Here is a 25,929-nt window from a genome sequence, read left to right on the forward strand (position 1 = left end):
CCTCACGAATTGGCACCTGCAACAGAGCATGTTTACTTGTTCTGCATCACAGAGCTGTTGACTGGCACCAGCGCCCCATCTCTAATATGTATCTTCAAGAGGTTTGACAGAGAGCTGTAGCTCCTTACATTGTATCTACCAATAGTTTCACTTAATTAACAATAGCCACATAGTGGATTCTTTCCTGATTTCCTTGCAACACACAATTCAGTGGCAATACTTCCTTGTGTAAGGTCAGCACCCTGTGAATTTAGGAAATGCAATTCTGTCATGATGTTCCATCGGTTCTCAGATTCATGTCCACTATTGCCTTACAAGGAGAAATAAAGTATGGATTGCTAATATAACTTACGTGTGTAGCTCATGCATAACAACACCTACATGAATGCAGTTATCATATGTCATAAAACCATTAAAATATGCGCTTGAACGCTGGTGTCTGGGTGACTATGGCCCTCATTCTAAGCATGGCGGTCCGGAAATAAGGGTTTCTGGACCGCCAAACTATGAGAATGCTGGTAGGGGCCATGGATCCCCCGGCAGGCCTGACCTTCTGGGTTTTCAGACCCCTACCGTCATGTCTCTCACTGAAGCACTGACACCGTTAGCAACAGTGCCGTGCTTCAGTGACCCCATTCCCATGGAAACGGAGATTAAGCGTTACTGTCGCTGCTTGTGATATCCCAGTGGCACCAGGATTTGGGGCGGTGGTAAGGGTTTCATGGGGTTGCCGGTAACCCACCACCTACCGGCGGGTTCTACCGGCAACGCCATAATGAGCACCTATGCAGTATCCGTGGAGCGGGCAGAAGCCCCTCCTCAGCCTCCACCACCAGGATCTGCAACACCCCTGCTTCCCCAGCTCTCATCGTTGCCCTGGAGGTCAGGAGTCCTCCCCCAGCACCAGAAAACGGATGTCCAGACCACCGCAACAACGCTTTGCCAATAACTTATCTTGAATCAAGGTAAGCTACGATGCGCGTAGCCTGATCAGCTGTTCATTGCACACCGGAGCTGCACGCCTGATCCCAAAATGGCCGATCGATTTCTCGGCACCAGAGCGAGGCTGCTACAGTTGTTGCTAAGCAACCTTACCCTCTGATCTACCCACAAGGCCACCGCCAGCAGGCGGAAGACGGCCCACCTCGGAGAAAGCCCTCGAGGAAAAGGCCTGTTCTGCGCCTGTTATGCATATGGACCGCGGCGTGGCATACCCCTCGTCGCTTCATCCAAGATAAACTGCTGTAGAGCTCTCCACGCTAACTTTACATCAGCCTGGGTGAGTGTACTACAAACCTCCCTACCTCTTAACAGAAGCAGTTCATAGAGCCCCGTCACCTCTTGACCTGCTCCACAGACCCTTGCCGTTACATGGCTGCCCACCAAATCACCTGCGTGCGCCTAGCCACCTTACTGTAAGAGCATTCATGTACTATGACTAAATTAGTTTAGCCACCATTGAACCCTATTGTCTCCTGCACTGATAATTCTGTGAGATTCTCACTTGACCCTCAGCCCTAGCCCCATGGGGCACTACACCTCACCTGAGCTAGCCTAATCCTGGTCACTGCATTACCCATTTACCTCTATCAGCTGATTTTAGCCTAATCCTGTGTACTGCATTACCTTTGTACCTCTACCAGTTGATTTTAGCCTCTTCCTGTGTGCTGCATTACCCGTTTACCTCTACCAGTTGATTTTAGCCTCATCCTGTGTACTGCATTACCCATGCACCTCTACCAGTTGATTTTAGCCTCATCCTGTGTACTGCATTACCCGTGTACCTCTACCAGTTGATTTTAGCCTCATCCTGTGTACTGCATTACCCATGCACCTCTACCAGTTGATTTTAGCCTCATCCTGTGTACTGCATTACCCGTGTACCTCTACCAGTTGATTTTAGCCTCATCCTGTGTACTGCATTACCTGTGTACCTCTACCAGTTGATTTTAGCCTCATCCTGTGTACTGCATTACCCGTTCATCTCTACCAGTTGATTTTAGTCTCATCCTGTGTACTGCATTACCCGTGCACTACTGCCGTTTCAATTAGTCTAGTGTCCTGTGCTCGCCCCTCACCTTTGTACCGCCACTCTCTGAACTAGACTTGTCCATTGGGTACGGCCAGTTCGTACCCCGGAATTTAAAAGTGTACATGGCAACCCCTTACAGATACATACTAACCATTGCCTCAGTATCGACTCTCTATCCTGCCTCGTACTCTCCCACCCTTACCCTACTCTCACCATGACCTTTGCCCACGACAGCCATAATGAGGCACTCCTGATCCATAATGAGGCCAGCCATCCTTTCAGCCCCATAGAAAGGATCCTCCGCTTTGCACCTCCTCCCTCACCTTGGCACCTTTGCCCAGTGAAGGACAGAAACTGTAGACATGGCTCCTGATTCAACTTGGGTTCAAGCACAGGGGCTCAGCCCCAACTCACAACAAAGGCAGAACCTTGGACTGGCTGGCAGACGACAACTGCTCCACCGCTATCCTTAAAAAACTAACCAATTGCCTGGTCAGACCACCACGTCATCTGCTTCTCCATTCAAGGGAAATCGCTGCTGAATACCGCACTGGCAACCATCCTGCAAACCCTCTCTAGGAATAACCGCAACATCACGTTGCAAAACCTTCGCCCCCTAATCCACAACATCCTGGCCCCTGCAAACTATACCAACCTAGATGTGGATAAACTTGCCGACCTGTACAATAAAACTCTTGAATCAGCCATAGACACCATTGCTCCTCTCAAACTAACCAAAGCTAAACCAGCAGCCCACCTGAACAAATGGTTCACTCCTGAGCTTAAAATCCTGCGGAACGCCAAACGTATGGCGGAAGCCACCTGGAGAAAAACCCCTAACCTGGCCAACAGAATGTTATTCACGGCAGCATCCACCACCTATAAAACATCTATCCTCAGGGCCAAAAAAGAGACCTATGACAACATAATTGACAATGCCAAATCAAGAACAAAGGAGCTCTTCACTAGCCTAAGAGAACTAAAGTCTTCTGCACCACCCTCAGAAACGTGTGAAAGATGCAGATTGGTGTGAGAGAATCCAAAAAGCATTGGCAGACAAAATTGCCATGCTACAATCTAAAATCGAACTGAAAAAGTCTAGCCTAAGCATTAGAGCTAACCCTCTACCACCACCCAATACTAAAACTCCTACGTGTCCTCCCTTCTCTTTCACCCCTGTCTCAACGAAAGAAGTAGAAAGCTGTTACGCTCACCTGGTCTCTACGGAGGCGTTGGGGCACGGTTGCAGCCCTCCCTGATCTTGAATCACCCCCTTCAGGCCTCTCCCTCGGCAGAAAAGCTGTGAGCGGTCATGCGTGGTGATACTGCTCCTGTGAATTATGGAAGGTAAGCTCTCCATCCTGCTACTTCTAGTAGGGGTGCATTGAATGGGATCTAGTTCCTTCACTGATCCCTGATAAGGATTAGTCCAGTCCAGCTGCGACTATGTTTCTCCTTATGATTGGTAAGTATCTCTTGAGCTCTTGTGATTCTGTTTGTTCTGTTTAATATCTTTATATGTTGCTCCTTATGCCCGCAATAATGTCTCTCTTCTGTTTTCTTCCCTTAGATGGAAATGCGTCCTCAATGCAGCTGTGAGACTCGAGACGCGGCCGGATGGAAGATTGATGCTACCGCAACATTCAACAGCAGGTAAGTGATGGTTTAAGGAAAAGCGAGAAGTATGGCGAAGCGCAACCTTAAACTGACTGTTTTTTCAATGTCTAACCTTGTCTTCTGTTTTTCCCTGCATGCGCTGCTGTCGATGATGGAGCGTGTCATGCTGCGGTGCCAAAATGAAGATTTCGGCGTTCCGGAAAGTGTAAAGATGAATGCTCGGTTCGCCGAAGAGAAGGACAGGTAAGAACAGCTTCCCCCAGTTGGTACGTATGCTGGCAGGAAGCGGGATGTCCAGGAAGCAGGGTCTTCAAAGTGAAGCAGGTCTGACCTCAGGCGACGGTGAGCGTTACACTGCTGGTAAGTGCAGAATAACGCAAAGCATCTGTCTTGAGGATGGGGTGATCAGCTCCCTCTAGGGAGGCGCTTTACGGGTTTTACAAATAATCAACTCCCTCCAGGGAAACCCTCAGTGGATTTTATAAATGACCAACGCGTTTCGGATCTAATGATCCATCTTCAGGGTGGGGGCTTCACTGTTCCTATATATGATGAGTTATTAAAAATGGGTAATCTCCTTAATTCTTTTCCTGTGAAAAATTCAAAAGGACAAGTGTTATAGTCTTATTAATGAATTAGGCTAAATTGAATAGATGGGAAATCAAAGAGAGGCTAATGCCACTAACCTCTCCCGGGGTATTGGTGGATTCCAAGTTTTGACATAACGAAAGGAAGCAAGAAATTCACTCAAGTAAGTACCTTCTACTCCAAGAGCAAGCCGCTCCCAATTAAGTTGCATAATATGAACCAGACCCATACACTCACCCAGTCTTCAAATGTGGATCACTGCAGACTGGGAAACGGCAAGGCACGGTCAGCAAAACCCTAAAGAAAGTGAATGTACTAATTAAGATTGAGTTTAATTCACTCATTTCCACATGGTGAGGTTATCATGAGTTGTCAAGAAATAGTCTTAAGGCCAGTCATGAGTTGTAAATAGGATGGTAGCCCACCGGGTGGTATTGTTTCATTCTAGTAGTACGTGTATCACACCAGGATGTAAGAGACACGTCCAGTGACTAACATGAGGGCTGCTACGTGACCCGCTATCTCGCATAGTCTGCACACTCACCTGATGTCAGAGCTTCTCAGTACGTGCCGACTGCTTCAGTGAGCGTGGCGCGACTGAGGTTGGCATTCTATGTTGTCCCGGCAACCCGGCGTATGCGCACGGGGCCGTCGGGAGTCGCCCATCTTGGTGTGGGCGCTCGACCGGAGCGCCGTTGTCAAGGAGATACCAGAAGCTATTTGTGTCGACATGCTTCTTTGTTCTGTTTAGCATTTATTTAGCATTTGTCTTCATTAGAAGCCACCGGGCTGCTGGGTCCCAATTGGGAATCCGGGTTCCCAGGCCCACTAAGGTAAGGACTCATAGCAGTCGTGAGTGATGCAAATGGGGACACAACCGCGGCTCAAATGAATCTGCGGGGTGCCCCCATTGCGCATCCATTTTGAAGATTATCAAATTAGGGGTTTCGGTGTGACCGTACTAGTGCTGCTATTTAAAGTGATACAGGGTCTGGCGTTTTAGATCAAATTATACACAAAGACGAAAATTCCAACTGAGGTACAGCATCAATGTAACAACAACATACATGTATGTTCCATATTAACAGTGTTACAAAACCAGAAGACAATTCGAACAAATCAGTTAAAATTCAATGCGATACCAAACATAGTCAACTCCAAAGTTACATGGTGTTATGAAACTTTCCAATGGACCATATCTTTAACGATGTAGAAAAACCTGAAGATGTATCATTAGATCCGAAACGCGTTGGTCATTTATAAAATCCATAAAGGGCTTCCCTGGAGGGAGTTGATTGTTTGTAAAACCTTAAACGACCTCCCTAGTGGGAGCTGATCACCCCATGAGACAGTTGTCTCAGATGTTTGCTACAAACATTGTAACAATTGCATGATCATTGTTATGCCTATGTTATGTTTTATGTTGTTTGACTAGATGATCTTGTTAGAAATTTAACTTTGGAAAAACGTTGATTGGTCAATTAAAATGAACCACATTCATAAATATTGTTGTAAATACTGGTTTATACATTTGGTCTATTGAAATACACGTTTTTCATTGAATGTACGGATGAAAACTGTATAGAATAATTCTTAAAAATTCAGAAAAAGACTTTTTGAAGTTATCTGCATTAATCCAAGCCCCTAGGGGCAATAATCTATTTATGTGGCATTAATTGGACATTTGAACTTAGGTTCCATTAGTCGTGCATTTGGGCTTACTGCATAGCAATACGCAGTTCAGGTTTTGTACAATTTTGTGTCCCAAGTGGTCTTGTGACGGCAGCCCGCCTGCACCTGAAACAGTATCTAAACACCCTTCTGAATTCTCTAAACAGATACCTTGAAGTTCACTTACTCTGAAACTATATAAAGTACTTCGGTCCTAATAAGCTGTGCACCCACACCCCCACAATTTTGTTTTGGCCCCTTTCATTACAGCCCTAATCAACGCCTCCTTCAAAACAAGCTGAGGTCCTAGTAGCCTCAAGGAGGCCTCGGTCATGCCACTTCTAAAAAATAACAAATCTAGACCCCTTCTGGACCTAAAAATCCAGATGGACGAGGCTAAGGACAAGGGAATTCTTGCCATTCTCCTGCTCCTTGACCTCTCAGAAGCCTTGGGCCTCGTAGACCACCAGATCCTCACAGAGCATCTGACGGCCTCTGCTGCATTCTCTAACCAGGCGACCGCCTGGGTCCAATCTTTCCTAGCAGACCAAACCACACAGGTCTTCTCACCTTGGGCCTCAGCCCACCCCATCCCCATCCTTTGTGGCATCCCACAAGGCTTGTGCGCCTCGCCGACCTTAAACAATATCTTCACTAAGCTATTGTTTGACCGCCTGGACAACCACGGTGTCACATACACTAATTATGCCGATGACACCCAGGTTCTCATCGCCCTATCAGGATGCTATGAAGAGGACTCCATTCGGATTAACAACCTCTACCTGGAGATCCAAGCCTGGATGGCAAAACATGGCTTATGCCTTACCAGTAAGAAAACTGAGCTCCTTCTCATCGGCTCCCAACCTCGGCCTAACAATCTATACCCCTATTACGCCTCTATCAACATAGATGGTAGCCTCATCACAGTGGCTAAAGAAATCAAAACCCTAGGGGTTTACCTGGACTCCACTCTCTCGCTCAAAAAACAAGTAAACGCCACAGCCTCCTCCAAGGCCTACACTAACAAGCTCATCAATGCTTGCAAAGCCTTTCTCTCACCTGCCAGCTGTATTACTCTAGCCAGAGCGCTAGTGCTCTCAAAAATCGACTACTGCAACACTCTCTTCCTTGGCACCACAGAGCGCAATCTGAACAAACTTCAAGTGCTTCAGAATAATGGCTTCAGAGCGGCCCTGAGTATCCCGCGGCACTCACACATATCCAGCTTTAAGCAAGATGCCCATTGGCTCCCAGTTCGAGACAGAATCACCCTAAGATCTCTCGTCATCGTTCACAAATGCCTCTCTAATGACGCCCCAAGTACCTGGCAGACAAGTTCAACAAACGCACATCAGCCAGACCAACCAGAACGCTGTATTCTCATTGCCTAACCATTCCTAAATTCTCCGTAAAAAAAGCAGGCGGATCCAGCTACCCAGTCCTCGCTGCCAAGCTGTGGAACGCTATACCCACGAACCTTAGAGCTGAACCATCCTTCTGGACGTTCAGAGCTAAAACGAAGTCCTGGCTCGCCAACAAGAATACCCCCACTGTCTGACTTACTAACCAATGTATTTTTTCCTGTGTCTGTCACCTGACCACTCTGTAACCCGGACATATGCACTTACTGTTATCCTTTTTGTATGTCCATAATCTGTTGTAACTTGCTCTAAGTCTCCGGCGCCCAGTAACCTCAGGGTTCAGGTATAAATAAATAAACTAAACTACGTTCCTTATCTGATACAGGTTTTTAAAGAAGGAATTTTTTTTTAAGCATGCTTTTTAGTAAACGCTCTGAAATGTCACTTCCCAAGAGAAATTAATTAAAATTACCATTCATATATTGGTAACTTATGAATCATAGTCACAATGTATAACTTCATGGAATTTTATATTTGCTCACCTTTCTCATTAAAGAATGCTATCTTAAACAAGCGAAATGCATAGTAAATAATACCCTGGTTACTTTACAGTACTGGCACATTAGAGGAATTCTTCAATATTTCTTGCACCCCATGTGAAAGCCTGCAGAAAACTGCTCTTACATTTCAAGGGAACAGAGCAGTGTCGTCATTGTATCTTAAGCGCAGTCTGAAATTCACCCCTGTAACGTGAAAGCACCAACTATTAATAACAGCACTTTTCAGTATAGTATTTAGTTTTAGTAAATCATGATTTAAGAAAATATGTGGATTCTATCCCAATAAGTTCATTGTTCAATTATAGGGACTTATTCAACTCAAATGTCAACTATGATGGTGGGATTTTCCAGAAATACCTCCGTAATTGGTCCATGTACTTGTATTACATAAAACCGACCACATTTATGTCCAGGGCAGATTCAGTCAATGCTTCAAAGCAATTGTGCAGGGCAGACAAATAGCCTGGGACAGCTTGTCCATAATGTGAAATGGGGCGCTGCCCATCACTCATTATGGATGAGGTAAGCCTGCCCAGTGAAAACACTAAGCATTCCCACAGCTGCAGTTGAATGAGTGCTCCTGGGCTGGCTTTAGCTGTCAAAGGGTTTTGCTTTGACAGTTCTAGTATCCCAGTGTGTAAATTCAATGGGCCATGCAAGGCGGGGTGTGTTTTACTTTCCTAGCCTTGCATGGCCCATTGGGGATGGAGGCTGGGGTACTGGAGGGCCGAAAGTGAAAAGAGTCTATGCTGTATTGGTACAAATGTACATGTGTAAGCCTATATTGTATGGGCACATGGGTGAATGAGAGTGTATGACCACTGTGTTGGTGTGTGAATGAATGTATATGGATGTTGAATGAGTTTGGGTGTGCTGTGGAGCGACCCTCTGAGTTGGGATGGGACATTTGTGGTGCAGGCCACAGAAGACTGTCTGGTTATATTTTTAAACATACTACAATTAATTTGCTCCTAATACCCGTACTACATTTTATCATGTACGGCTCTCACATTTTGATTTTATTAATGTATTTAAGATTCTTTCATTTTTTATTCATCTGATGTATTATTTAATACTCTTGTATTTTGTATCTTTTATGAAAATGGTTTATTTTCAAAATAAAGCATCTATCACTCTAGGATCAGTGTTATTAGATAGCTAGATTGGCTTACTTTGGTGCAGCCAGTCTGGATATATTTTCGTATTGTGGCATTGCATTTTTACTGGCAACAAGTGGAAAGCCAACATGTTGTGTGTTCTTACATGACTTCACTTCCTACATTGGTGCATCCAGTCTGGACATGTTTTTTTTACTGTGGCATGACATCTTTTACTGGCAAAACCAACAGCACTATGTTCTTATATGGTAATACCATGGACGTAATTTGAGGGTCGCCAGAGGTCACAGTTGCAACAGCTGGCGTCTCTCCTGTGACCTGTGGCTCTGTCTTTGTGACCCATGGTTTGGGACTTGCAGAGGCAATGTGAGAACAATAAAGAAGGCTCTTATTTACCTATAACCATGTTTTGTATCAATAAAATCCAACGGCCTTTTATTGCCAACGATTGAACAAAGTGGTGTGGTAAGTATTTTTGGGGGAGGAGGCAAGGCCGGGAGGCTTGATGCCAACCCGCAAAATAACATATGTATGTCTGCTGCATATCGGTTCAACGGTTATGTGGATTGAAGGTGGGCGGCCAGCGTGAGGGAGGATGCGGGCCGGAGACATGTGGTGTGCCAAGACAAGGCACAGGAAGACTATTCAATGGAGACACACTAGATTCATTTAAAAAATCAAAACAACCATTGTTAAAATATATGTTGGGTTTTATTTTAGATCTTAATTTCAATTGAACATAAATAATAAACATTACACATTGTAAAGTTCCGGTTGTAGCACATCTAGGGAAAATCCGCGGTATTGTCCACTGTCGCTGGGGAAATGTTGTCTAATGGCAAGTACCGCACAGGCAGGTATTACTCTCCGTACGCGGTGTCTGAGCCTCCCGTGAAGCCACCAAGTGAAGCAACGATAGGCCACCAGCCTGTACCACCTGTGAAAATGAAAGATGCAAACTGTATTAAAATGACAAAACTTTCTTATCACTGTCGATTCAGGTAAAAAAATGTCATTCTGCTTTGAAAAAAATTCTATCTAGAAAATGCACAATATGGAACCAATTTACATGCGTTCGAATGATATGTAGATGTAATTTTATATGTGGGAGACGACCATGAAATAGTAGTGGCATCACTGACATCACAACCAGAGTATACTTACTCGTTACTCGGATTACGCGGACGAACAGTGCCGCGAAGTTCGTGCATAAGCACCATCATCATCCTCAACACGGTCCGTGAGAGGCAGGCTTCCCTGAACTCTGGCAGCTCGGTGATGCATTGCGGACTTGGCTCGCCTTCCGAAATGTAGGCCAAGCACCCGGAATTTTCACGGCAGCAGCAGTTCTCCTCCTCAGTTGGCATTAGCTCGCACCGATTGCACGTGCACCAGGTGGAGACGCCGTCCATGCGACATGGTCCAGGCTCTTCATCCGTTGACTGGTCCTCCCAACTGCCGTCCGAATCCCCATCGTTTTCGCGTGCTTGCCTTTCCAGTAGTTCTTCCTCGGTGTACTCGGGCTCGTACATATACGGCATTATTGTAGCCATTGTGTGGTAAAGAAAGTAAAATAATTTACAGAGATGGTACAGGTGTTCACAAGGCCTAGAAGCGGCGAATGTAGCTGACCAGAGCACAGAAACGAGTCACAGAATACTCAAAGTAACACAGAGAGAGGAATGGAATAGAAAATCTGCTGCTGTGTGTTTTGAAACGGTGTGTTTATACTTATTGAGGAAAGAGGCGTCCTGCCATTTCCATGGCGACACTTCATTAGCTGAGGCGCAGCGATTGTTGACACGAAACGTGCTTTGGCATTGGGAAATGGGCGGTACGCGTCTGCTTATGTCAGGCTCAGGGGCGGGGGATTTGATTTAGTGCCGCAAAAGCAGGTGAGCCAGGTCGATGGGGGGAAATGATAGGATTATCAGAAAATGGCGGCTGATTTCGAGTGCGTTAATGGACGAAAAGTCGGGTAAGGTCCATAGGAAAGTTTTCTACGATCTACCGAGTTATGCTTAAAAACACATGGCCGAACCGTAGGGACAATAAAAAAAAAGTCCCGGAACTATCCTTTAAGGCAGCTTACACTCCTTTCCCCTTCCTCGGCACCTTTCGTCAAGGCATATAGGAGGTTTTTAGGGTCTGCCCTTTTCAGGCTAAAATACCATGTCAGCCACTGACTGTCAGCCACTGTCTGATGTCTGCAATCAACAAGTCATGCAGTGCTTACAAAATACATGAATTCCATTTTACAAACTGTTCCTTGTGCACTTGGAGCACGAGGGAGCTTTGTAAACTGCATACACATTTTTGCAATGCAAGGACAATGATGAACATCCTGCTGAAGCAGTCCATATGCTGGACTGGGACCCTGAGGGGGGTGAGCAAGTCAGACATGGCTGGTAAGCACTGCGCAGGTTATTGCGAGGCAGGCGACATTGCGTAGAAGCAACATTATTGTAGGTTTTGTGTGGCGCATATGTGATGTATGGCCTATACATGCCCAAGAATGTGCACAAGCATACACAGCCAGGGTGCGGCATTGGGGATACTTTACCGAAAGGCGTCCCTGCGCTCTGCTAGGCTGCTCGAGTGGCTGGGCCAATCGATATTTCCACATAGGAGACAAATGTAGGGGAGCAGACACTTTTACATTATTTTTGGGGCCTTGTCGAATTGGTCTTGTTACTGTTGTCATGTTGTTATCTGTGTGCTTACATAGTTCTTTACTGTGTTACGGCTGTCCACTCTCCCAGATTTTGCAGGTGTTTGTTGAATTTCAGTCTCCAACCTTCTTTTTACCCAGCTGTTTCTCTACAGCTTTTAGGGCCCTGCAGTGGCTTCTGGTTACTGATTGCAATAGAGGTTTCTAAGTTGGTGCCGGCATGCGCCTAGAGGCAATTACTGCAAACTGGACAATCATTTCTCTTTTGATAATGCTATAAGTGAAGCAAAGTTTTTTTTCTCTTTTTCCTGTTTACATTTTGTGGATGTGTGCTCTTTTAGCGCTTAGCACAGACTTATAGGCCGATTCATGTAATTCCTCACAAAAGTGTCGCACGCGGCTGGCGCACAGCGTGCCTGTGCGAATGTCTGCGCCAGCCGCGTGCAATAAAATCAATTTCCGCACACAGCGTATTCATGGATTCTCGCCTCCAAAAGCAGACGTGGCGCAGAGTGGCACAGCGACCCTGCAGCAGCGCCAGTTACGCCCCCAAGAACACCCTCGCGCAAGGAAAAGCCATCAAGATCGCAAAACCATTGCAAAGGGCTGCGCCAACCCTGTACCAGTTTACCGGACTGGCAAACAGCAAACGCAAAGCGGGGAACGCGTATTACGGGTGTCGGGAACACGCATGCGCGAGAAGTTTCACACGCGATCTGGCCTGGGGGAGCGTGTGCGTGTATTTCAAGTTTCACAGGCGATCTGGCCTGGGGGAGCGTGTGCGTGTATTTCAGGGGTGCGCGAGAAGTATTACACGCGAATGGCCTGGGTGCGTGTATTTCAGGGGTGCGTGAGAAGTTCCACACGCGAATGGCCTGGGCGCGTGTATTTCAGGGGTGCGCGAGAAGTACTACACGCGAACGTGAACTTCCACACGCGATCTGGCCTGGGGGAGCGTGTGCGTGTATTTCAGGGGTGCGTGAGAAGTCTCACACGCGATCGGGCCTGGGGGAGCGTGTGCGTGTATTTCAGGGGTGCGCGAGAAGTTCCACATGCGATCTGGCCTGGGGGAGCGTGTGCGTGTATTTCAGACGTGCGCAAGAAGTTTCACACGCGATTGGCCTGGGGGAGAGTGTGCATGTATTTCAGAGGTGCGTGAGAAGTTTCACACGCGATTGGCCTGGACGCGTGTATTTCAGGGGTGCGCGAGAAGTACTACACGCGAACGTGAAGTTCCACACGCGATCTGGCCTGGGGGAGCGTGTGCGTGTATTTCAGGGGTGCGCGAGAAGTCTCACACGCAATCGGGCCTGGGGGAGCGTGTGCGTGTATTTCAGAGGTGCGCGAGAAGTTTCACACGCGATTGGCCTGGGCGCGTGTATTTCAGGGGTGCGCGAGAAGTTCCACACGCGATTGGCCTGGGCGCGTGCATGTCAGAGGTGCGCGAGAAGTTCCACACGCGATTGGCCTGGGCGCGTGTATCTCAGGGGTGCGTGAGAAGTTCCACACGCGATTGGCCTGGGGGAGCGTGTGCGTGTATTTCAGAAGTGCACGAGAAGTTCCACATGCGATCTGGCCTGGGGGAGCGTGTGCGTGTATTTCAGAGGTGCGAGAGAAGTTTCACACACGATTGGGCCTGGGGAGCGTGTGCGTGTATTTCAGAGGTGCGCAAGAAGTTTCACATGCGATTGGCCTGGGCGCGTGTATTTCAGGGGTGCGCGAGAAGTTCCACATGCGATTGGCCTGGGCGCGTGTATTTCAGAGGTGCGTGAGAAGTTCCACACGCGATTGGCCTGGGCGCGTGTATTTCAGGGGTGCGCGAGAAGTTCCACATGCGATTGGCCTGGGCGCGTGTATTTCAGAGGTGCGCGAGAAGTTCCACACGCGATTGCCCTGGGCGCGTGTATTCCAGAGGTGCGTGAGAAGTTCCACACGCGATTGGCCTGGGCACGTGTATCTCAGGGGTGCGCGAGAAGTTCCACACGCGATTGGCCTGGGGGAGCGTGTGCGTGTATTTCAGAGGTGCGCGAGAAGTTCCACACGCGATCTGGCCTGGGGGAGTGTGTGCGTGTATTTCAGAGGTGCGCGAGAAGTCTCACACGCGATTGGCCTGGGGGAGCGTGTGCGTGTATTTCAGAGGTGCGCTAGAAGTTTCACACGCGATTGGCCTGGGCGCGTGTATTTCAGGGGTGCGCGAGAAGTTCCACACGCGATTGGCCTGGGGGAGCGTGTGCGTGTATTTCAGAGGTGCGCGAGAAGTTCCACACGCGATTGGCCTAGCCGCGTCTATTTCAGGGGTGCGCGAGAAGTTCCACACACGTTTGGCCTGGGCGCGTGTATTCCAGAGGTGCGCGAGAAGTTCCACACGCGATTGGCCTGGGCGTGTGTATTTCAGGGGTGCGCAAGAAGTTCCACATGCGATTGGCCTGGGCGCGTGTATTTCAGAGGTGCGTGAGAAGTTCCACACGCGATTGGCCTGGGCGCGTGTATTTCAGGGGTGCGCGAGAAGTTCCACATGCGATTGCCCTGAGCGTGTGTATTCCAGAGGTGCGTGAGAAGTTCCACACGCGATTGGCCTGGGCGCGTGTATCTCAGGGGTGCGCGAGAAGTTCCACACGCGATTGGCCTGGGGGAGCGTGTGCGTGTATTTCAGAGGTGCGCGAGAAGTTCCACACGCAATCTGGCCTGGGGGAGTGTGTGCGTGTATTTCAGAGGTGCGCGAGATGTCTCACACGCGATTGGCCTGGGGGAGCGTGTGCGCGTATTTCAGAGGTGCGCGAGAAGTTTCACACGCGATTGGCCTGGGCGCGTGTATTTCAGGGGTGCGCGAGAAGTTCCACACGCGATTGGCCTGGGCGTGTGTATTTCAGAGGTGCGCGAGAAGTTCCACACGCGATTGGCCTGGCCGCGTGTATTTCAGGGGTGCGCGAGAAGTTCCACATGCGATTGGCCTGGGCGCGTGTATTCCAGAGGTGCGCGAGAAGTTCCACATGCGATTGGCCTGGGCGCGTGTATTTCAGAGGTGCGCGAGAAGTTTCACACGCAATTTCAGCAGGGTACGTGTATTTCAGGGGTGCCGGGGAGTCCTACATGTGATTTGGCAGTGTGGGTCCTCCCAGGTGTTCCCTGTACACCCTCCACGGCCCCTGCAGGCAGCCCCAACCACAGGGGACTACCCTGCATCCCTGGTCATGTCCCGCAGGCAGCCCACCCAACATGGGCATGCCCCCCAGCAAAGGCACATGTCTCCTTGCACTAATGATCACCAACTCATGTCCCCTTGCACCCCCACCCCCAGCATTGCGGGGCACCTGCCAGCAGGCCCCCACTCATGTCCCACTCATGTCCCCTTCCACCCCCACCCCCAGCATTGCGGGGCACCTGCCAGCAGGCCCCCACTCATGTCCCACTCATGTCCCCTTGCACCCCCACCCCCAGCATTGCGGGGCACCTGCCAGCAGGCCCCCACTCATGTCCCACTCATGTCCCCCTGCACCCCCACCCCCCAGCATTGCGGGGCACCTGCCAGCAGGCCCCCACTCATGACCCACTCATGTCCCCTTGCACACCCACCCCCAGCATTGCGGGGCACCTGCCAGCAGGCCCCCACTCATGTCCCACTCATGTCCCCCTGAACCCCCACCCCCCAGCATTGCGGGGCACCTGCCAGCAGGCCCCCACTCATGTCCCCCTGCACCCCCACCCCCAGCATTGCGGGGCACCTGCCAGCAGGCCCCCACTCATGTCCCACTCATGTCCCCCTGCACCCCCACCCCCCAGCATTGCGGGGCACCTGCCAGCAGGCCCCCACACATGTCCCCCAGCCAACATGTCATCACAATCTAGATCCCTGGCCCTTATGGTCAGCCTCCAAATGCCAAACACCCACCCGAGTATTGCATCCACCCACTTAGAAATGGCAATGACATGATAGAACCCCAATTGCAAGTTTGGAAATGAACACATGTCGCTCACATACACCCAATGGGTGTCAGTGAATCTCAAAACCCATATCATGATATGCATGATACCAATGAGATGATACTACACATTGAAGTCTGATGAAAAAAATGTATTAAAAACAGCATAAATGGAATTAAAAATAAACAAATGACAATGGGAATAAAAAACCAAAAGCAGCATGTCCGTAAAATAATGAAAAACCACAAATCATAATCCAAAGGAAAGGTGTCCAAAGTCACAGTTCAAGAAAGTAAATCCAAGGTAAAAACAAAACCGAAAACCATTGCTCCATGGGTAAATCCAAAATAAAACACTAAAATCCAAAAGTCAACTATATACAGCTAAACAATCCAGGGTCCATGATCCCAACTGAAGAAATTAAACCTATATAAAAATCCTACCTAATATAAAAAGTATTTACAAAAATGTGGTCCATAGTCCAAAAGGTCCAAAATAAATAAAAAAGCAAAGGAAACCTAACACTAACTACATAACTATTTACAAGGGCAGCGGGCTAGTCCGACGGCTCACTGGTTGTTGGCATGGGCCAGGGCATCATCGAAGTCCTGTTCAATGGCTTGGAGGCGGGCATGTTCCCTGGCCCCGAGGTCTCGCAGGGATAATGCAGTGTCCAGCTCCAACTCCCTGCGAAGACCCTCGAGGCACTCAGCCCGCCTCAGCGCCCTCCGCATGGAGTCCTCCGCCCTGACCATTGTGAGCCTTTCCTCCTCTGCCCGCTGCCGCTCCGCACCTATCTACTGGCCCAACCGCTCCCACACAGAAGCCACTCCCATTCCAGGGTTCTCCTGCCCTCCGGCCGATGCCTGCACCCCTGATGTTGATGGCCCCGAGCCATGATGCCTCCCACGTCGAGCCTGCCGCTGCCTCCGACGCAACTGCCTGTGCCAGCACAACGGCATCCAGGCTGATGAAAACCACCAACGCCGTCGTGCACGTGCCCTGCCCGATGATGACATCACATCCTCCATCTGCTGGGGTCCAGTTGCTGGTGTGTCCACCCCTGCTGGACCTCCGACTCCCGACTGTGGCAGGGATGGGATCCCCACCGAGGTGGCTGCATTGGTCGGGGCAGGTCCACAGGGGGCCCTGGTGGCATCTGGGCCGGAAGACGGCATGGAGTATGACTGGCGCATAGCCTCCACAGAGGAGGAGAGGGTCGCCAGAGTGCCCGACACATGTACGAGACCCCCGACCATGACCGCTCCCAACTGGGCCACGTTGGCACGGTGCTCTTCGTGATGACGTGCGTGCTCCCCCCGGGAAGCACAACCTCATCACGAATGACAGCCGTGCCCAACGCGACACCAATCAGGACCTTCTCCATACGGCCAGGGGTCCCCTCGTCCACAGGTGGAGGGGAGTCAGATGACATGGACATCCCCCCTACCTGCGGACGGGCCTGGGATGGGGCATCCCTGCTGGTGCATGGTGGTGCAGTCACAGTGTCAGGGACAGTGACATGCACAGGCACCTCCACGGCGACCTGTGCTGCCTCCTGCCCCTGCCCCTGGACTGCACCACTTGCACCAGCAGGGATGCCCCCACCAGGCCCCATGTGAGGCTCAGAAGCGGCCTCCTCCTCCTCTGTGGAAACCACCAACCTGGATGGCTCCACACCGTCTTCCGCCGTTGCAAGCCCCTGTGGGGGCTCACCCACCCCCTCCGCTGCAGCCGTGGGGGCATCACCGCTGCTTAGCTCCACAGCGCCGTCTCCACCCTCTTCTTCACTTTGCGCTGTGTAGAGGGAGACATAGAACACAAGCATCAGGGTACTGTACAATGGTTCCCTAGACAGGAAGCAATAGCAGATGAGTGGCACTGTCAAAGATCACTTCCATCATGTCCCTCCACAACACATGGGTCAGTGCAGGCAAAACACATGCAGTAACAGGCATGGCGCATGCTATGGACATAAGCAAACATGTCCAAGGGATTCTTGAAGCATACAATGTTGTTTTTGGACTCACATGCATCATGGGTCATGCCTATCACATGCACACACTTCAACGTACTTTCATCCATCTGGACTTGTACATCCCAGACACAGTGGATGCAAGGATAACTAGGCTGCATCAGTGAATCTGAACATTGTCACAGACATGTGCCATGCATCCATGGCATTCACAAGTCACAGACACGCAGGTCAGAAACACAGACATGGACACCATACATGTACATGGCATCAGCACCCATCCCTCACCCACACCCATATCCAGGAACAGAGACTGGCATGCTCTCATGTGTCCATTCCGCATAGGGCTCCCCATGTTACATTTAAACACATACACCAACCGTGTGCTTCACACATTACTGGTCTCACATGCATGACCATGATGTCCCTGCACACACACACGCGTACATGGCCTATGTCACACATACAGGCAAGTATCAGACAACCAGCACGCTGCAACATGCCCTGTCTCACACAGCAATGCTTGGCCACTTACCGCTCGACTCCAGACGGGTCTGCCTCCCAAGGATCTGGGCACGGAGCGCTGGGCGTACGCGTTCCAGGACCCTCAGCTGGATGGTACTCATGCTGCCCTGGCCCCCCTCCGTGAGGCGCCGGGCCTTTATGAGGGTCCTGGACCTGAAGTCCTCCCAGCGCTTCTTGACTTGCTTGATGTTGCGGGTTGCCACCCCCTCCGCGTTGATGGCAACCACAAAGTCGTCCCAGATCCTGTCCCGTCCTTCCTTGTCGGCGGGTGGTGATCCGAAGAGGGCATCATAATGCCCCAGGACAAGCTCCACCAGGACACCAACTTCCTTCTGACTGAAGCTGGTGGCCCTCTGCCCCTCTGGCTGGAGGTCGCCAGTGGTCTCGGATGGTGTTTGCCCCGACATGCCAACCCCCGAGGCAGGCGTGGGTGGGCAACTGGGTCCTGGGGCTGGGCTGTGGAGCGATGGTATCCCAGTCGGGACTCTTCTGTTCCAGCAGGGGTGGACACAGCAACTGGACCCCTGCAGATGGCTGATGTGCAGGCACCAAATGGCAGGGCACGGTGGCAGCAGGCAGGCAGGCAGCAGCAGATGGCTCGTGGGAGGCTGCTCGGGGCTCTGGGGGGCAGTAATTCGGCCTTTTGGGCAGGAGCGTGGTCTTCCGTGTGCTTACGTGTGGCCAGCTTGATACGGAGTGATTTGGCACGTGAAAATTCTGCACATCACCGGGTAATTCGAGGAAAGGCCCTTAGCGCGTAAGCTCGTCAGCACGCATACGTGATTCCATTGGACCAAAGGCCCTTAGCGCGTATGCGCGTCTATGACGTATCGCGCACGGGCGTTGCTTTTCGCGGGGTGCGGTGCGTGTGTTTTGCAGGCGTTGGGGTTCACATGCTATCACTTCACAGCGGGTGGGTGTTGGCTACGCGTTCTTCTACACGCAAGGCAGACAGTGAGTGGTACCCTGCTCATCCAGGCCCGATCGCGTGTGAAAACACCTGCGAGCCCCAGAAATACACGTACCCCGCTCCCCCAGGCCTGATTGCTTGTAAAACCACCCGCGAGTCCCTGAAATACACGCGCCCAGGCCAATCGCGTGTGGAACTTCTAGCGCACCTCTGAAATACACGCACACGCTCCCCAAGCCCCAATCGCGTGTGGAACTTCTCGCACACCCCTGAAATACACGCGCCCAGGCCAATCGCGTGTGGAACTTCTCGCGCACCCCTGAGATACACGCGCCCAGGCCAATCGCGTGTGTAACTTCTCGCGCACCCCTGGAATACACGCGCCCAGGCCAATCGCGTGTGGAACTACTTGCACACCCCTGAGATACACGCGCCCAGGCCAATCGCGTGTGGAACTTCTCGCGCACCCCTGAGATACACGCGCCTGGGCCAATCGCGTGTGGAACTTCTCGTGCACCCCTGGAATACACGCACACGCTCCCCAAGGCCCAATCGCGTCTGGAACTTCTCACACACCCCTGAAATACACGCGCCCAGGCCAATCGCGTGTGGAACTTCTCGCGCACCCCTGAGACACACGCGCCCGGGCCAATCGCGTGTGTAACTTCTCACGCACCTCTGAAATACACGCACACGCTCCCCAAGGCCCAATCACGTGTGGAACTTCTCGCACACCCCTGAAATACACGCGCCCAGGCCAATCGCGTGTGGAACTTCTCGCGCACCCCTGAGATACACGCGCCCAGGCCAATCGCGTGTGTAACTTCTCGCGCACCCCTGAGATACACGCGCCCGGCCAATCGCGTGTGGAACTTCTCGCGCACCCCTGAGATACACGCGCCCGGGCCAATCGCGTGTGGAACTTCTCGCGCACCCCTGGAATACACGCGCCCAGGCCAATCGCGTGTGGAACTTCTCGCGCACCCCTGAGATACACGCGCCCAGGCCAGTCGCGTCTGGAACTTCTCGCGCACCCCTGCGATACACGTGCCCAGGCCAATCGCGTGTGGAACTTCTCGTGCACCTCTGATATACATGCACACGCTCCCCCAGGCCCGATCGCGTGTGGGACTTCTCACGCACCCCTGAAATACACGCACCCAGGCCATTCGCGTGTAGAACTTCACGTGCACATTTTTTTCCTGCGCAGGGATGCAACCGCCTGCTTTTGTGTGGCGGACATGTATGGGCCTGTGCGCGTCTTTGGCCGTGCGCTGTTTTTCCATATTCCATTCCATGAATACGTGTTGTAGGCGAGCGTGTGGGCGTTCCGCACACTTGCCTCCTGTACTTCCCCCGTGACGCCCACATTTTCACGAGTTGTTCCCCATTCTGCGTGTAACGCCCCGTGTTACGCCTACTTTTGTTGTGTGCGCCGCGCTATGTGCGAATTCGCTGTGGCCTTATCGCACGGCGTTCGATGACCTGTGCGCCAGCATGCGCCGCGCACTTTTTCAGCGCACATCCCACATTTTGCGCGTGCACGGACTTCCATGAATAGGTGTGCGCTGTTTTCTATGCGATAATCGCACTTGCACTGCGATTTTCGCTATTTCACTGCGAATCGCACGTTTTCGCACGCGTGCTCCGTTTTTTCGGCGCACATTCATTCCATGAATCGGCCTGTTAGTATGCATGATTTGTTATACTCTTTGCAATCACATTTATAGTGTCCCATTTTGGGAACTGCATTTCTGTCATCACTGACATGAGATGTATCATGTTCTATCTTGCTCATTGTTTATTCGTGGACATGCTCACTACTATTGGTTTGTTTACAACATTGACAATTGTCTCCCCAGCCATTTCTTTTCCATTTTTTAGCGTGATTTGTATCTTATATGTTCATCTTTATCTGCTTACCATTATTTATTTTCTTTTCATTGCTTCAAGCGTTTTACCCTCACTTCCCCACGCGCCGCTTCACTTGCTGCGGTCTATTCCATAGGTCGCGTCTCGTTGTTGCGATGACATCATCATGCAATTTACACACGCCACCCGTGAGTCTTTCATTTAATGCCATAGAGCCTTGTCACTATATCACCGCTCATCTGAGAGAGTGTTACCCAGTGTCGAGCAGGAGCGCTACGTGTGCATACATCTAGCTTCTCCCTGCACTGAGGTAAGAATAGGACAGCCTCCTTTCAAACCATGTTTGTATTCTTCACTAATGGTGACGCACTTCCATTACACGCTAGTTATATGGGTCTGTACATTGATTTTGCAGCATAGTTTTAGAAATGTGTTGAGAACTTATTCTTCGACCTGCCACAACATTTTCTCAGTGTTTGATATAAGACACTCGGTTTTTTCTCAGGTATGACTCACTAGCCTTTTTTTAGATACCTATCCTATTCTATTTGAGCTCGTGCAATATTATTTGCCCTTTGTTTGTTTTTTTCCTTTTTTCAGAGTCTCTTTTTGAACATTACAGAATCCTTTTGCAATATTGGTGTTTTTCTTTTTACATATTATACAGACCAGGCATGGTGCTGGACTTTCTGGTTTATCGATCCTACAGTCGTTTTTTGTGTGCCACATATGACAATTTTCTTTATTTGGATGCTCTTTTTTGTATTGTTTGTGTTGTAGTTTACCCATTCTACCCTGAAAAGGGACCTTTGTAGGTCCGAAATGCATTGGCCATTGTTGTCTGCCTGTATATATGAATAAAGAATTATGTTTCCACCATTGTGTTCTCTAAAGCATTTGTAACTAAGAAAAAAAACAGCATTTAACCTAGGCACTTCTGGATGATTATACAACATTATTGCTGGCAAGAAGTGTGCAGCCATTATCGCAGGCTCACGCCCGGTCCAACTTTACAGTATTTAGCAAACCTCTTGGGAAGGTGATATTGTTGCCTTGCGCCTATGAACATTATACAACACAAAGAGTAACTGTTTATAGTCTAATTGTTTTTACTACACAACGCGCGGCCCACCCCCATTTCAAGTCAATAAGCATAGCTCCCATACTGTCTTTAATAGCAATCTGCAGTGTGTGTTTATGCAAACAATACACATACTTCATTTATTTCAAACATCGCTGTTTTTGCAGACCCTAGCTAACCTTTTTCGGATTGCTGGTTTCAAAAGAAAATCAGGTGTGAACATATTTGCATACTTGCCAACATGACCCATTCCAATCTGTAGGTGCATATGCAGTCCTGGTTTTTTTTCTTTGCATTTAGGGACTTATAGCTCCACTTTACCCATTATAAAACTCGGACTACAAGTCCCAGAATGCAGAGAAAAAAACAGGACAGGATATACATCTACAGATTGAAATGGGTCATGTTGGAAAGTATGTATTTGCATTCATGTGCACTGTGTCTCAGAAATTCAATATATGCATCTTTCAGTGGAAGCTTCTGGGTCACCCAAAATATTACATAGGCTAATGAATTTGGATGTGCTGATGCAGTCTAGTGCTTTTGTGGTCCTTATATAGTGCTATTGTGCTAAGTTTCTGCTCTGCCGTGGTGCTTCATCATAAAGTGGAGTTATCCATATGGCGAGTATAAACCTCACTGCTTCCAGAAAAGCCATGCTCACCGAACGGATTTCAAATAAGTTCATAGTGATTCCATGGCATCTTCACATCAAAGGGTGCTCCTATATATATTAAATGCATTCAGCTCAAGTAAGTGTTTAAAATACTAAACTATCCGTACCCAGGTGAGTCGGACTCACATAGGAAATGCAAAAAAATGTATTGCTAATAACATTTGATACATGCAACATATTTAGCCGTAATTCTAAAAACAAGTAGGGATGTGCGGGCCCCCTATCCTGCAGAATATGGTACATTCCCATCAAAAAATAAAAAGTTATTAAGAAACAAAAAAAAGAAAACCAAAGTTGCGGTCTAGTCCCCCTTACTTTTCCCATAGACAAAAAAGGTATATTTTTGCTCCACCACACAGCCCAAATTGCTAGACGGATTTGGACCAGGTCAGAAACAACTTGGGCAGGAAGCGTTGACTCACGATCCATGTATGGTTTGGGGTTATTCCGTCCATATATATTTTTTAATATTTGATGGAAAAAGGGGTGCACCATTCTCCAAAATAGATCTTGGGTCAATTGTCAAGAAACCGGGTGTTTATAAATGAAACAATGCGAGAGATATCTGCGGATATTGCAGAGGGTATCGGAAAATGAAACACAGGTGAAAAGCCATTTGCAGGTCAAAAACATGCAAATGCCATCAGTATAGGTGAGGGGGAGGTCAGAGGACACCAAGTGACATTTGGGAGTTGGAGGGGGTCTAGGGACTGAGTTTGCAACACAAACCTTTTCTGTAGCCTCAGCTATCTGACAAAATAGACATGAATAGCCATCATTTCTAGCAAACTGCATCACAGAAACAGCATGTATTGTGGGGGGAATGGGTGGGGGCAGGGGAGGTGAGGAGTCCATCATTATAGGCACGTAGGAGGGGGACACTTGGTGAGGGTCTGGGGGAGGGAAGCAATTTCAGCAGTTTTTCCGATATTCAAGGCTATAATAACTACAAAATAGCTAAGGGTTTCTATTGTTCTGTACTCACGGCTATAGAAGAAAGTTATATTTTTACAGCGACATTGAGGCCATGGCCAGTGACATGATAGGCTATATACTGGCCAATAGTACACCATGTATTTTGGCAAATTGCATAACCACAGCTACTCGACATCTAGACCAAAACTGCTTCACAGAAACAATTAGTGTTATAGAGGGAATAAGAGAGGGCAGGGGAGGTGTGAAGGTCATCAGGGGAGTGTGTGGGAGCTGGTAGAGATGTGCGGGGTTACTTGGTGAGGTCCTGGGAGAGCAGGAAGCATTTCCCTCACAGTTTCTCCCCATAGCCACAGCTACAACAAACAGAAAAAGATAAATTGTATTGGGTGTTCGCATACGCATGGGTATAGAGCAATGTGCCAGCTATAGACTTGGGTATACACGCGGCTAGCCGACATTTTGATTGAAATTGTGCCACATAAATGACCAGTGTTATAGGGGGAATGGAAAAGGGCAGGGGAGGTGAGTAGGCCATCAGGGCAGTAGGGGGAGCTGGCACAGTTGTTGGGGGCACTTGGGTAGGGCTTGGGAGAGCAGGAAAGCATGTCTTTTCATCTTTTTTAATAGCCGCAGCTAAGACAAACAGAAACAAACAATGGCATTGGGTTTTTGCATACCCGCTGCTATTTTGCCTGAGCCAGGTGTATGTAGGGGTGTTAACGTATCACATCAGTCTCGGGAGGATAGCTCAGGGGCAACATGCTTGCCTTGGAAGCAAGACGACATGAAGCAACACAGGTTCAATCCCGGGTCCGCGCTTGAAAACCTCTGGATATTAAGCGTGTTATAAATAACCTATCATATCATATCATTGATTGCTGCTGCACACAATGGCTAAGTAAATAACCATGGGTATTAAGCAATACATTTCTGTGCAATAATCATATTATTCTGTGGATGTTAGAACACACAATTGTAGATGTGTTTTTGATTCCATGACCTTACCTCTACGCTTGTGTCATTTGAACTTTGAAAGGTTGGCAATGTGTGCTTTTGAGTTTTTGTACATTTATCGTCGGCTATAAGAGGGTGTTTATAGCCACAGGTTCAATAGCCCCGGCTATAAAAAGATGATTAAAATAAAAGGTTTTGTATATGTTTTGGTGGTTGCAGTTGGTTGGTGTTAGTGTTGCAAGTGGGTATTTGCCTGTGATAGGTTGCAGTGAAAAAGTGTCGGTAATTTTAGCAGTTTGACTACTGCTGTCCTCTTTTTTTGCGCCATTGATTTTGGAAGTATTTTGTAGACTTTTCTCATTGCAGAATTCCCAGTATGCACATGCTGAGTCTGTGGCTGATGTGGAAGTAAGTGTCAGTAAATATTTAAAGGTTTGTTTGCAGTTTGTGGTGGTTCAGGTATATTGCGTGATTGTTTTTTTGTTGCTTAAGATTATTCGATTTTTATTAAAGATTATATTCTGTGCTACATGGTCATTTTCCAGAAGGGACAACTTTTGAGTACATTTCAGTTAATAATTAAAGGTTTGTTTTCAGTCGAAATGCCCATACATTTTATGGCTCCAGTGCTCGATTTCATACAGAAGATCATCCTTAACTTGATACTCTGTTTTAAGGCGAAGAAATACATTCTCATTCTTGTTTCAGCAGCAATCCGCTGTGCATAAAATGTCTCTGCCATATTGACATTGAAATGTGGCTGGTTCCGCATTCCTCCCATGTTCGGGTATGATATGATATGGCATTTGTAATGCACCTATACACAAGTGTTTCAAGGCGCGCTGAGGCAACGGAGGGGGAACAGAGGGAAGACAGACAAAGATCCTACTAGGCCAGGTGTCATTCAGATCATGCAAGTGCATGGGAAGGAGAAGTGGGAAAGTGCAGGGGGTGGGGGGACAGTGCATTACATGGGATAAATAAATAACAATAAATACAAGTATGGCCAGCAGGTGTCAAGTACAAGGGTAAGTGCAGTCATCAGGTGTCAAGTGCTGGTAGTGGGACTTGTAGGGATACAGAAACAGTCCCCAAGTGTGAGGGTTGCCAGGAAGGTAGTGCAGGTGTGCAACTGGCAGGGGAGTGGACCTGGGCATAGATCAGAAGGTGGCCAGGTAACTGGTGGAGTGTCAGATTCAGCTAGGAAGTCAGCAGGGGAGAGGAGGAGGAGAAAAGGCAGAAGCAAAGAGAAAGATTTTGAGGTGCTTCCGATTCTCCTCAAATTTCAGGGAGGCAGGGAGGCTTTTCCAGAGGGAGGCCCCAGCAGAAGAGATCTATCACCAACTTGTTGCTTGGAGAAGCGACTGACCCTGAGGGAGTTGGAGGCGGATGAGTGAAGAGCTCGAGAAGGAAGATATTTCAGAAGAGAGAGTTGAAGATATTGAGGCCACAGACCCCAGA

Source organism: Ambystoma mexicanum, chromosome 4p (assembly GCF_040938575.1).
Source record: "Ambystoma mexicanum isolate Mex_15411 chromosome 4p, UKY_AmexF1_1, whole genome shotgun sequence".
Lineage (NCBI taxonomy): Eukaryota > Metazoa > Chordata > Amphibia > Caudata > Ambystomatidae > Ambystoma > Ambystoma mexicanum.